Here is a 10663-nt window from a genome sequence, read left to right as displayed (position 1 = left end):
AGTGGGACAAAGCTATTTAAATGCAACACTTACAACATGAGCTTTGGCAATGCGTCAAACAGGAGGTTAAAATGACATAAAGGTAGTATTTTGGACGAATTTATATTTTACAACATGGCTGATTTGAACAAAATAAACTGTGGTTTTATATAATTTTATCAAGGTACATCACATTCATCACATTTCTAAGTTTTGTGTTGTTTTTCAACTTTTTCTACTTGTATACATTGTGTACTTTTTATTGTCCTTGTAAGCTGTGCTTATATGACTTTTTTTTGGTTCCACTGTTGTCTTTTATTTTCTTTTTGGTTTTGGTGTCATTGAACTGGCCTTCTTTTGCATTTGCTTGTTGTTTGGTATGTCACTTCTTTTGAAGTCTGTATGAGTACCTTCCTCCTGTGAAGTTTACAGCAGCTTTGTAGTTTTTTTCTGTTGATCCAATTGTTTGTGTAACACTTAACTCCATGATGCAGAGTGTAATTATATGGAATTAATTGCTGCGCAGGAATTCTGTCATTTTCTTGGTTTGTTTTCTTTGTCAATTGTTATTGCCTCACATTAAAAAAACATACAAACATAATTGCACAGTACTACTATGATACCACTTACCAAAACTTTGCATAATATTACTGTTACAGTATGAACAGTCTGACTGGCCTGTGCCTTTTTTCATAGGCTTATGGAACATTTTTATAAAGAAGGGCCTGCTTTAACATTTGGCGACTGAACTATTGGACAAGGCATAGGAGTCCTATGGAGGTGTTTTGTCAAAGAACCTGAAGGAACCAGGGGACTGTTGATTTGGTGGATTGTAGGGGGGGGGGCAATGATGACAAGAGCCCCTTTCAGAGGACGAAGACATTGGAAACTCTGTGCTGAGGAGTTAATCACATGCCACATATGCATCCTCTTTTAGCGGAGAAGATGTATATAGCCAGGATCAGGCCACAAGGCTATGAAGGAGCATGGATGGATGTAAGGATGGCTGGATAGGTCATGTGATTGGAAATTGGAAGCAGAAAACAAAGCTTTGTTTTGGATTGTACTGTCTTTCTACATGGTATTCTACGTTTGGAATGAAGGCATGCATGTTCATGTGATTAGGTCTTGAGTTAAGTTTCCAAATCTGGTTTTAAATTCATTCAACATGCCTGCATTGATCCAGTCTTAGGTCGATCATTCTAGTAGTAGTCTAGCAAACAAATGATTGATCACATACATATTACACTTTGCAGTACTGACAAAGAGAAACATCTAATTTCTGGACCCACAGCTCACAGATGTATTTTTCAGAGGTTGTCATATTATGATGAGTGCAGTTGTATGTCTATATTTTATATTGCAGGAGACTTGAACATGCTGGGGGGCAGGACACTTTGTTCTCATATTGGCTCATGGCAGAAAATGTTGCAGACAATTTGGTCTTTCATACACAGTGTGTAACATAGACCACCACCCAAAGCCACAGCTGCCCTAAATAAACAGCATTGGTAATTATCAAAATAATAATAAGGTTTAATCACCAGTGTGTAGCAGTAAAAATTTTTCATTATTATTATGGGCCATGCATTTTCAAATGTACTATCTCACTCTTCCTCAACACTATACCTATTATTCTGGCATTTGTGGGTTTTTCCGTGCTGCTCTCTCTCTCTCCCCTCTCTGCAGAAGGCGTGGCTGACCTACTTTCTGAGGACGCTGGTGATCAGCTACACCTGCGTTGGCTCCACCCCACCTGCTCCTGATTTGCAGTCAGGAGGATTCTTAAGCCTGAGCCGCCCATTCACCAGTGTCAGATTGTTCTTGCATCTCTAGCAGTAACGTCCTTGTGATTCTCTCATGTTGCTCAACTCTGACTTCCTGGTTTTGGCTCACAAATGCTCTGCCTCAGGTCGCCACGTCTCCTGCCTCCTGAGAGGTAGAGACTCCACAGACTTCAAGGATTTCCCAAGTGCCATAGATTTCTACGCTTCACTCAGCATCTAGAACCTCTCCCTGCCTTCTCTACAACCAGTGAGTTTGTTCCCTGCATTGACTCTCGCCCTGAGCTCACGCTCTTCCTGACTCGGCTGCATCGGCGTTCCTCCTTGTTGCCCCATCGGCCATACGACTGCGCCATCGACCTGCTCCCCGGGGGCCACTCTTCCTTCCAGTTGACACTATTACCTCTCATGTCCAGAGCGTAAAAGTATGGAGGACTATTTTAATGAGTCCCTGGCAGCAGGTCTCGTTCGACCGTCATCGTCACCGGTTGGAGCAGGATTCTTCTTTGTTTCCAAGAAGGATGGTCTTCTGTGGCCGTGTACCTCAACAAGATCTCCGTCACAAACAAATACTCCCTGCCTCTGCTTGATACTGCCTTAAGCCGTCTCAACAAGGCGCATGTCTTCTCCAAGCTGGACCTATATGCCCATAATTCCCTCACATCTGCATCCACTGGCATGTCTCCCTTTATGGCCTCCCTGGGTTATCAACCACCCCTGTTTTTCGACTTCCAAGAGGACGAAATCGCCGTCCCCTCGGTCCAGGCAAACCTCGGCCGTTGCCACTTGGTGTGGAGACAGGTTCAGGCTGCCCTTCAACGCTCTTCCCTACAGTCACAGAAACAGGCTAACCGTCACTGGACCCCTGCTCCCCCCTACTAACCTGGTCAAAAGGTGTGGCTATCTTCCAAGGACCTCCCTCTCCAAGTTGAGTCGAGGAAACTGGGCCCCCCCTTCATCGGTCCTTTCCCCTTCGACCGCATCAACCCCACTGCCGTTCGTCTCAAGCTTCCTTAGTCTCTCAACGTCCATCCCACCTTCCATGTCTCCCTGCTCAAACCCGTCACCGAGTCCAACCTAGTCCCTCCCTCCAATCCCCCTCCTCTGCCCATGGTCATCGATGGGGGGAACGCATACACCATCAGCCGCATCCTGGACAGCCGGGGCAGAGGTCACCAGTACCTCTTAAACTGGGGAGGATACGGTCCTGAGGAGACGTTGTGTGTTCCTCGCCACTTCATCCTGGACAAGGACCTGCTGCGGGACTTCCACTGGAACCACCCCGAGAAACCTGGCATGGCGCCAGGAGGCACCCATTGAGGGGGAGGTACTGTCACAATCTCACTCTTCCTCAACACTATACCTATTATTCTGGCATTTGTGGGTTTTTCCGTACTGTTCTCTCTCTCCCCTCTCTGCAGGAGGCGTGGCTGACCTACTTTCTGAGAACGCTGGTGATCAGCTACACCTGTGGCGGCTCCACCCCACCTGCTCAGATTGTTCTTGCATCTCTAGCGGTAACGTTCTTGCGATTCTCTCTTGTTGCTCAACTCTGACCTCCTGGTTTTGACTCGACATTGCTCTGCCCTCAGGTCGCCACATCTCCTGCCTCCTGAGAGCTACGGAATCCACAGACTTCATGGATTTCCCAAGTGCCACAGATTTCTATGCTTCACTCAGCATCTAGATCCTCTCCCTGCCTTCTCTACAACCAGTGAGTTCGTTCTCTGCTGGACATTTTCCCAAGCATTGACTCTCGCCCTGATCTCACACTCTTCCCGACTCGGCTGCATCGGCGTTCCTCCTATTCCCCTGTTAGCTTACCTCATAGCCTCACACTATTCTCTGTAAACACCATTAAATACTGTTTAAACTCTTACAACTGTCTCCTCTGCATTTCGGGTCCAACTCTCTCTAATCGTTCTGTTTAACCAGCACGTAACATTTACCTAGTAAAGCACATTATTATTTTTTTTTATGGTATTGGGTGGTCTAATACATTTACTAAGTGGTGTATATTGTGTCCTGACAATTTTATGATTGTCTCGATGAGAAAGAGATCTTGACTAACCAGTCTTCATTTTGTGCTCCTAATTTTATGTGATTTTGTCAATACTTCACTTAATGTCTATGACATGTTTTAGTCTGATATTGTTATTTTACCTCTTTGAATCTAAATTCCATCAGTTTTCCTCAAACCTGTTGTGGAAATTATCTGCTGCTGCTGGTGAAGAATGATATGGAGATTTCTGCTGGCCGACAAGATTTTATCTTCTTTGCAAAGAAAAGGTCAATCTACACAAGTGGTCATAGCTGAAGAAAGACCCAGAGCCCATGTCTTTCGAGAGCTAAACTTTTATACCTAAGGAACACCCTGCAGGATGTTATAGTTAGGTGCAAGTTGAGTCTAGACATCCTATTTTCAATACACAAAAGCACCTGATATCTTGTGTTAGGAAAGGCTCTTGCTCTGAGACAAAGAAATTGCATTTGCCATTAGAGACCTCACACAGGACCTGCATGACAATATGGTAATACTGTCAATAAGAACATGCTGCATCACTTAGAGTGGTTGTAGATTTTGAATTGGTACTTGCATACTGTAGGTTACAAGTTGATCTGGTTTAGGTCCAAATTAATCCTATAGTTTTTAGTTTGTTTTTTTTTTCAATAAAAATCCATATTAAAAGCTCAACGTGGATCATCTAATTTTGAGTGTGACAATGACTTTAGGTCTGACTCATTGCCAAGACGTAGAGGAATGTTGACACAACTGCCTTCATCTGCCCATCCTCAGCTCACAGATGGAGAAGATCCGACCAACACATGCTCTATTTTTTAATCCCTGACATGTTGTGGGAAACTCACAGCTTGGAAATGACTGTTGCGTGTCAACACTGCACAGCATTTCAGGATAAACCCGGCTGATTTATCACGTGTCAGTGCTTGTGATGGATTTCTGTGCCTGCTGCTTTTAAATTGTTTTAAATGGAGGAGGTCTGTGTGTAATTTTGGAACTTGGCCTTTTCATATTATCCCCTCTGCCGTATTCTGAGAGTCATGTTTTGCTCATTTTATTGACTTGCTATTGAAGATTGATGTGTGAAACATGAACATGCTTTGACATGGTGGCACAAAAGAACACAAAAAAGCGACTATACAATATAACACAATGCATGTTGAAGAAGTCAGGGTGAGTAGTGTGGGAAGGGGTTTCGATGACATCTCAGCTGCCAGTCTAAACATAACTTGGAGCTAGTGCACCCTTGTTGTGCCAAATCTATAGAAACAAGGCTTTAAAATCCTAGGCCCTATGAGTCAGCCAAAAGCTCTGGACTCCAAAATCCTACTCCATTCCATGTGTTCCCATGGCAACATGAACAGATTGGAACCACATCTGGTAGCCATTTCAGTCCCTGCGAGGAGAGGAAGAAAGAAATTTATGAGTGAGGGGGAAAAAGACAAATATTTTCTGCAATGCAAAGCAGAAAGAAATCGGAGTCTAGTTACACTTAAAAGAGCTTGAAAATATTGATTCCTGTGTGGACTGACTTGACGACAATTTTTCAGTGCCCACGTAAATTCATGATCGTGGATTAAGCTTCACTCCATTTGAGCTATAATCTTTTAAGAGATATTCAGGAAATAACAACTTATATTAGCATATTGATCAAGCAATAATGGGTCATGCGGTAAAAGTAGAGTGTGAGGTTTTCATAAGAAAAATTAAACAACTTTTTGTTCTAATTGTTTTACTGTCCACCAGACATGGCCAGGCGAGATTTGAAAATTATGTTTTCTTCTGTTATCCTTGTCGACGCATTGTTTATGAAGAACGCCGTCTGATTGCAGTTCCCCTTACATGTTCAGTGTTGTTTCTCAGCCCTGTGGAAATGTCAGAATCCAATGGAACTATGAAATGACATTTACTGGAAATGGAGCTGGTGCTATTCTCAAGCCAAAACCGCTGAGAACTGAGGTCAGCGCGCAACCAGAAGACGGGGGAAATGCCAGCATCAAATGTGTGTTTATAGATTTCCAGTGACATCTACTCACTCTGTGAGTTAAGACTGTCATTATAATATAGACAAAAGTCCTTTTGCAGTTGCACAGACTTACAATGTGTAAATTGACAAGTTAGAAGTAACTCCACCTAAAGACCAAAAAAAGACACTCAGAAGAACAATTGAAAGAATGGAATTAAAAAAAGTAACAGTCACATAGACAAAACATATACATTTTCTCCAGTCTTGCAAAGGGTGTGAAAGTATTTACACACCTGTGCACTCTTGAATGGCCCTTGGTGCAACTTCACAAGTTACAAAAATAGGTTGCTTGATTGTCAGTAAGTGAGAAAATGACTTTTTCCGAGGAATCCATAAGCTCAATAATTAGTCTCAGGTTTTCTCCAATGCAATATAAGATGTACTATATGTCCCATTTTGAGTCAAATAGACAATATGCATGAGATGTACAGTATCAATAGTCACATGATTGACCTGAGTCACTTTGAGGACAAAAAACACCCAGTTAGAAAAGAAGGAAAAGAAAGAGCAGGAAACCAAGTTCCACCACAGACAATGACTTTCAATGTTTTGGTGGGTGAAACTTTGAAAGCAGAGCTGTCAAAAGAGGACGGGACTTATCGGTTGCATTTGTTTTTCAAAGTGCAGCATGCTGAAGTTCGCTTCTTGAGACTCACAGAGCCTGTTTTTAAAGTTGGCGTATGAGACTAAAACCTACTATTAACTTGACTTTTTGCTGCATCCGTCACATCCCCGACTACTTTGAGCCAGACTGACATGTTGTTATTCCAGCAGTGTTAGGAGACAACACTTCTCAAAGACACGTGTTCAGTTGTTCCGTAAATGTGAAAATGCAAATCAATATAAATAGACAGAAATGTAATGAGTTTTTATATATATATTTTTATATATTTTATATTTCCCCTCCCTTCTTGCACATTGAAGGGTTTACGAGCCGTTGTCTGGGGCTTCAAATTGCCCTGAAATTTTCCCTCTTTGTCAGCATAATTTTATGGAACGGCGTATTAGGGGAGAAGATTTTGATGGCTAATAGGAAGCAGATCAGATGCTGTTTTTTCTTTCTCTCTCTGCCTTGCTCTACTTTTCTTTCTTTTAAACCTTTCATTCTTTTGTTTTTCTCTGTAACCCACTTATCTTCCCTCATCTTTCATTCCCTCACACACCCATCCATCCGCTATCTTTGCAGTAAAGTGGGACTTCAGACTTCATAATGTGGCTTGAGGTTTCAGCTTTCACATAATTCCACAGGCTGACCCAAAGTTTTTTTCTTTCTTTTTCTTCCTGCTTCTCACTCTGGAACACTAGAGAGTAAAAGAGAGAGAGAGGGAGCTGCTTTATTATTCCACATTGTGGGATGGAAAACAAAAACGATCACAAGAGTAAATATGTCTGCTCAAACCCAGGGAAAATACACAGATGGTGTGTGTTTTTATGCACTGAACCCTTAATGTCTGCGGCCATCAAACTGTGTCAGCTTTGTTGTTAGAGATGTAACCTTTCATTCTTTTTACAGAAATACGTGTTGATGCAGGATTCCTCATGTTTATCGCGCAAGAACATCTAACCTCTGTGACTCAGATGCCTGGGTCAGGATTATTCACACTCTTCTTATCAGTGGTTTAGTTAGCTGTATGTGGGTGTAGTGCGGCAGCATGTGAAGGGAAGTGTTAGCTCTTTAGCTTCACTGTGGCTGTGAGTCAGTGTGTGCATGACCCTCGCAGCCCTGTTCTACTTTGCAAGACAACACTTGAGTCATTATGGGGAGCCATGTGTTTCTGATTACCCCAGCACAGATTAGAGCAGGGGTCACCAACCTTTTTGAGACCGAGAGCTACCTGAAGGGTTAAGAATAATATGAAGGGCTACCATATTCACATTTTTTTAAAATAATTTAAATAATTAATATTATGCATTCAACTGCAAACACATTAATTCAGTGATCATATGGATACATGCAATGCAATACACCTTATTGGCTCCCTGTGGGCTACCAGGTGCTCGCGGGCACCACATTGGTGACCCCTGGATTAGAGGGAGGGGAGCAGCGGCTGCGGTCTGCTCGCCCCTCAGCTGCTCTGATGTGGCCAGCAACTGGACAACCACCGGGGGAAGATCCCTTCACTTTTTTCACCGCCTTCCCACCTCCACATCCGCCATGATGTCACTATACTGAGCCAATGGTATCACCTTATCCTGTTCCCCATCGAAAAACATGTAAACACTGCAATCTTTGTTACTCAGATTAGCCGTGCTTGACCTACAAATCACGCTGCATTCTTCAAAATGTGACCACTGACGACGGTAAACACAGTTGTGGCTCTGCAGTGTGACTGTTAAAAAAAAAAAGTATGGTTTCTGTTGTTACTTCAACCACGTGATGCTTATCTTTAAGATGGTCTTTTGATCCCCTCCCTCCAGGCGAGGTCAAATGGCAACGCCACAGAGTGTGAGGACAGTGGCACTTTTGTAAATGAGCACTTTAGAGTTAGCAGTTCAATATGTTTGTGTGATTTGTATGTGTTTAAGTTTTAAATGAGTCAGATGAGAGTCAGCAGACTGTTAAATAGATGTTTACATGAAAGGGTCACTGCTTTGATGATGATAACACACATAAAATGTCCTATAGTAGCCTCCTGTTCTTTTTCCTCCATATTAATAACCTTTCACAAGATGTAAATGAGAAATGATTGCAGCATGTCCACATCTATGTTTAGCATGGAAAATGTAGATTGGAGATAAACCTGTAAAAAACAAACAGACCAACAACACTGAATATTTTTTCCAAAATATTCATTTGAGTAGAAGTGCAAAAATGTTTTGCATAAACCATTGAAGATGTTACTTTTCTTGCAGCTTGTTGAGGTAAAACACCAAAAATGGCAACTTTAGTGCCTACTGCATAAGTACAACCTGTATATTATACAGGTATATGTCATTTTAGTGTGAAAATCCCTCTTATTTTAAGTTTTCTTGTCCCTGCCTGTGTGCACTTTACTTTTCCTCTCTGTGATTACCCAAACCTGTTTCACCTTTGTTCATCACAGCTGTTTGTCGTCTCCTTGATTCCTCAGTGTATTTAAATCACACCCTTTTCCTTGTTGTGCATTTGGTCTTCGTTTGTCAACTGCTCTATGTGCACTTTTTTGGCCTCGAGGCTTTCGTCTTAGGTTTTTTTTGTCAATTAGTGGTTTTCTGGGTCCAGTCCTGTTACGTTACACAGGTTTCCGTGTTTGCCTGTACATCACAGATCAGCAGTGTTGCACAGCTCTATGTGGCCCCTGCATGGAGAAAAGGGTTAGCACCCTCATTTTGGGTCATAGGTTCAAGCTAACCACAAGCTAAATCAAATTCATTGACGTTGTTTACTGCATGAGCACTACATTTGTAAATGTTGCATAGAGGCCCTGTTTTTTTATTGCCTTAAACTATCATATGTTTTACTTTACATATTTTTGATCTAACCAATCATTGTTGTTTAATCTTAACTGTGAGTTGTTGTTTTGTCATTAATGTATTTAATCTATAAGCCCATTTTGAAGATTTGATCATTAACTTACCATGGACTGTAAACATCTTATAAACTGAATAACCGCAGGGTGTGACTCACTTGATTTACAATGTCAGTAAACATTTTCCTGACTAGTCGATGGTCTCAATCGATCATATCAGGTTTATAAACATAACAGGGTGTAATATTTGTAAATGATGTACGCATTTAGAGCACAACAGACATTAGAGCATGGCACATATGAATGGACACCGCTGTGGGTGATGATGCCGTTGATCTCTATGAGCTTCCAGTCGCTCATCTCAAAGCTTCAAAACAGGGGGACGCCACAACTTGTCAACTGCTGCCCCTGCATTTTAATTGCAATTTGTGCTGTGACTATATCATTGCCTGCTAATTCTACTGTTTGCTGTAGAAGTTAAACCCATTCTTAGGGTGGAGAAGCCTAATTGGTTTGAATGATATTGTTAATGAATGGAGCCCACATGGCCTTCACCTTCTTCAGTGCAGCCCCCTCTTTATGAGCAGCCTTAAAGGCCACATTATACTTCTCCGACTGCGTATGCGTTATCCGTCTGCGTCACCACGGAGACGCCTCGAGCATTTATACTTCTGCGTCGTGGTGACGGACACTCGCTGCAATTTCCCGCCCGATCAGTAGGGGTCGCTGCGCAAGGTTGTTGTGCTTCTGGCTACAGTGAGCAATGGCGTCCGAGAAAGAAAGAGAGAGAAAGACTGTTGTTGTTGAAAAAGTGGCCGTTTCTCACTTTTCTGTGTCACGGAACGCAGTTTTAAGATAATTTGAGGCGAGAAATTGGCCATTTAGAGTCTAAACATGTGCTGTGTGTGTTAAGATATGACGTATTTATAGTTCGGCAGCGGCGTTATCGGCGGGGATCAGCTCCGCCTCTGTCAGGACGCCCGGAGCGCACTGAGAGCCGGCACAGAGCAGCTTAGCTCGGCCTGTCCTGAGGACCAATCGCAGCTCTTGCCGTCTCCGTAGTCCCTTGACGGAGTGACGGACACTTAAAAAATATTTCGTGCACCCGGAGACGACGCAGAGGCTCTTCGACAGGTTCTGCGTCGACGCAGAGGACTCTGCGTAGCTACGCAGAGCACTTTACGCAGGAGTATAAATTGGGCTTTAGACCACAGCAGGCAGACATGCAACAGACTTCCCCACAGGCTCCTGACAGGAAAACACACACACACACACACACACATAAAAATAACATATCGAGATTTTTCGACTATCCTCGTCTTGAAATGTGCAAACAACCATTCACGAGGGAAAGTCCTCATTAGAGCCTTTTTTCTGTCTGTGGACTCCATAACAGAGCAGACAC

This window comes from Microchirus variegatus (assembly GCF_963457635.1).
Source record: "Microchirus variegatus genome assembly, chromosome: 18".
NCBI lineage: Eukaryota > Metazoa > Chordata > Actinopteri > Pleuronectiformes > Soleidae > Microchirus > Microchirus variegatus.
Note: the sequence above shows the minus strand (reverse complement) of the source record.